Here is a 4,472-nt window from a genome sequence, read left to right on the forward strand (position 1 = left end):
GACTCGCAACTTTATTACGTCTCAGATGGATCGTGAATGTGACGAACCGCCAAAGAAATTACAAACTCTGGGAGGGGATTAATCCAAACATAGGATTGATCCGGGTCCCATAGCAGACCACAGCGAGCTAACTCATGTGCACAAACATTACAAGAACGTGTAACATAATTTACATCAAAAGAAATGAACCGGGTGTCTAGAAGAAATTTAGCTTCTCTAAACAGAGTACCTCTAGCGGAAAGATCATAGTTAGGAGATTTGAGGGCCTTTACCAAAACCATAGAATCCGATTCAAGGTGAATATGCATCATTCCTTGATCAGTTGCCGCAGTGATAGCTATCAAGCATGCATGCGCTTCTGCACATAGAGCATCATGAACATTATCCAAATTTTATGTGCCTGCCAGAATCACGGATCCTTCATGATCCCTCACAACAAAACCCCAGGCTCCACTCTTTCTGTCCTGGATAAAAGAACCATCAAAGTTAATTTTCACATATTCAGAGTTTGGCGGACACTAGTGTACATTTTCTATCATCTGTTTTACACCTCTCTGATGAGGACATCAACACCAACGATACATCCACGTCGACACGAGTACCAGTTTCTGGTCCTATTACTCGCGCCCGTGCTCGTCACATTAATCATCACGTAAGTTCACTCTTGAGTTCCTGTCCATCATATTTAGACCATGGAGACGCGTGCACTCTTGTTTTGGTTAGGAACCAGGGAGATGACCGAAAGGGACAAGGATTCGCGGAGGCTGAATTCGGACTCCAGGACAGCTCCAACTTGTGACGGTCACCACGGTCGCATACGGACTCGGATTGGGGCGTTCAAGTACTTCATGGAATCCTTATGAAGTCTATTTTCATATGGATCTAGAATGAAGTCCATATCTATTTTGAGGCGGCTGCAATGACTGAATTACTACTAAGAGCTTGTCTGTCCAAAGGTGTTGCGTCACCTTAGTTTGGTCCAATGGGCTGTGTATCAAGTTGGGTCCATTAGGGACGCGTCCTAGGGTTGGAGAACGACCCCAACACCCCCTGGTCGTCCTTCCACCTTCATATACTCTTTAGCCGCCACCAAGAATAGTCGGGGTTTGTTTAGATCAAGTTTCGCTCTCGCTACTTGCTTGTAAGCGTGCGTGCTGGATCAGCCGCCCGTCTTCTTGTCTTCGGAACCCCACCTTAATTGAGATTGAGTTTGAAACTTTCATCTACATCTAGTAATTCAGTACTTGCTATACTTGTTCTTGCTAGTTCTTCGATTGCTTGCAGGACGAGTGCCCTAGTGGTCGGGTGACGCGCTCCACAAGATCGCGGCAGCCATTGGAGGTGGTGTATTAGTTGCTAAGGCGCAGCTTGGAAGGCTATAGTCGGGCCGTGAACGTCGTCTCCAGCCATCAATCGAGTTATCCCACACCTCTCATCGAAAGATCGGAAACAAACCCTAGCGGGTTCATATCAGTTGGTAATCAGAGTAAGGTTTATCGGTGAGAGTCTTTCAATCCTTCGTTGTTCTAATTTTTCCTATAGTCCAGAAAAGCCAAAAAAATATAGTAGATTAGTTTTACCGCGATCCTATAAACCCTTTGAGCCTTTGCTAGCACTGCTTAGTTAGGGCTTGTTGAGTCGTCGGCTACATCGGTTGTGTCGAGTTGCTGGTCTTAGTTTTTGTCCTTTAGAGTTTCGAGTTCTTGTCACGTTCTAGTCACAGCCGTGTGCTAACATATAAACCTTCTGTTGGCTGAATCCGAATACATCCTTGTGTTCAAGACCGAGTAGGAATCTGAGTTAGAGACCGAATCCCACGTGGTGTCGAGTTCGAGTTGGAATCGGTTTTTAGTCTGAATTGATAGCTACCTGGCTGCTATTGTGAGTCCGAATTTGAGTACATCTTTGTGCAGCAGTAGTCCTACTTATACTAAAAAACTCCACGTCCTGCATATACGTTTTGGCTCGGTTTTTTTTACTCTAGAGAGAGAGAGAGAATTTTTTTTTACCGGAATACCCCTGTCCTTCGAAAAAAAGTTTGTGTGGTGTGTGACTCCTGTGAAGTCTTTTTGTTATGTAATCATTTTTGAGGATCCCCAGAAAAAAGAAAAAAAGGAAAAAAAGAAAAAAAAGGAAAAAAATAGGGAAAAAAGAGAAAAAGGGGGGCTGTTCGTTGTGCTTCTCCATTGTTTTCGGTGGTGTGTTGTGACCTCCTTTGTGCCCAGGCTCGCGTCTCTAGCACGGTCTAAGCTAGGACCAGCACAGTACCACCGTTGAACGATTATTCAGCTTGCTTTTGTGACTAACGTGGTGCTAGTACTTCCTTGCTTTAGCCCACCTATAGCTCCACATATTTCGACTACAGCTTGACAGGTGTTGTTGTTGCGGCACCGATACACTTCATTCCACGGTTGCAGACTTGTTGGTTGTCGTTCCCTCCTGTTGAGCAAGGTAAGAATTGGTAAGAGCTTTTGTAACAGGTTGAGAGTGAGCGCCTTGCAGTAGCTACATCCTAATAGCTGTAGTGCTTTTATTTCTTCACCTGTTTTCTTGTTGCCCTTGTCTTTTAAACCATGTCAGGATCAGAGGATGTTAACAAGAGGCCACAATCTCCTCGCACCAAGGGCATCATTCAATATTTTACAAGGCAAGTGCAGTTGCATATAGAAGGACTTGATCAAGATTTACAGGTGACCAATGACAAGATTGGGCAATTGGAGGCCACCCAACTTGCCTCCACCACCAAGCTTACAGGATTGGAGGCATCTGTTGCCCGTATGGACAGAAGCCTTGCTGCTCTTCTGAAGCGTTTTGATGACTTCCACACGAAAGACAAAGAGCAGCATAATGAAGACAACAAGGACGAAGAGCGACACGAGGATAATTATGATGATGATTACACTGCTGATACTGAACATGATGCTCATGACACTCGTGACCGGCGTCGCCTATGTCACAATCGTAGAGGTATGGGTGGTCACCGCCGACGTGAGGTACCCAATAATAATAATGATGCTTTCAGTAAGATAAAATTTAAGATACCTCCTTTTGATGGTAAATATGATCCTGATGCATACATTACTTGGGAAATTGCTGTTGATCAAAAGTTTGCATATCATGAATTTCTTGAGAATACACGTGTTAGGGCTGCTACTAGTGAGTTTACTGATTTTGCTACTGTTTGGTGGATAGAATATGGCAAGAAAAATCCTAATAACGTACCACGAACTTGGAATGCTTTGAAACGAATCATGAGGGCTAGATTTGTTCTTTCTTACTATGCACGTGATTTGTTAAATAAATTGCAACAACTGAGACAGGGTGCTAAAAGTGTAGAAGAATATTATCAAGAATTGCAAATGGGTATGTTGCGTTGTAATTTAGATGAGGATGAGGAACCTGCTATGGCAAGATTTTTGGGTGGGTTAAATCATGAAATTCAGGACATCCTTGATTATAAAGAACACACTAACGTAACCCGTTTGTTTCATCTTGCTTGTAAAGCTGAAAGGGAAGTGCAGGGGCGACGTGCCAGTGCCAAGAATAATATTTCTGCAGGGAAAACTAATTCATGGCAGCCCCGCATGACTACTACTCCAACTACACATGCTCCTATGCCAACATCCAGCAACAAACCTCGTGCTACTTCCGCAAATTCAGTGGCGAAGATGACCCAGAAGCCTGCTGCGAGTGCTTCATCCATGGCATCTACAGGTAGAACAAGAGACGTTCAGTGTCATCGGTGCAAGGGATATGGACATGTGATGCATGACTATCCAAGCAAGCGTGTTATGGTCGTCAAAGATGATGGTGAGTATTCCTCTGCTAGTGATTTTGATGAAGATACACTTGCTTTGCTTGCTGCTGACCATGTAGAAAGTGAGGAACAACCAGAAGAGCAGATTGGAGCAGAGGATGCAGATCATTATGAGAGCCTCATTGTGCAGCGTGTGCTTAACGCACAAATGGAGAAGGCGGAGCAAAATCAGCGGCATACACTGTTCCAAACAAAGTGTCTTAAAGAGCGTTCGTGCCGTTTGATAATTGATGGAGGTAGCTGCAACAACTTGGCTAGCAGCGATATGGTAGAGAAGCTTGCACTTACAACCAAACCGCACCCACATCCATATCGCATTCGATGGCTCAACAATAGTGGTAAGGTTAAGGTAACGAGATTGGTACGAATTCATTTTGCTATTAGATCATATCATGATGTTGTTGACTGTGATGTTGTGCCTATGGAAGCTTGTCATATTCTGCTAGGTAGACCATGGCAATTTGATACAGATTGTATGCATCATGGTAGATCAAATATGTATTCTCTCATACACCATGATAAGAAAATTGTTTTGCTCCCTATGTCTCCTGAAGCTATTGTGCATGATGATGTTGCTAAAGCTAAGAAAACTAAATCTGAGATCGATAAAAATGTCAAATCTGTTAGTAGCAACAAAGATGAGATAATATTGAAA

The sequence above is a fragment of the Miscanthus floridulus genome, chromosome 17 (assembly GCF_019320115.1).
Source record: "Miscanthus floridulus cultivar M001 chromosome 17, ASM1932011v1, whole genome shotgun sequence".
Lineage (NCBI taxonomy): Eukaryota > Viridiplantae > Streptophyta > Magnoliopsida > Poales > Poaceae > Miscanthus > Miscanthus floridulus.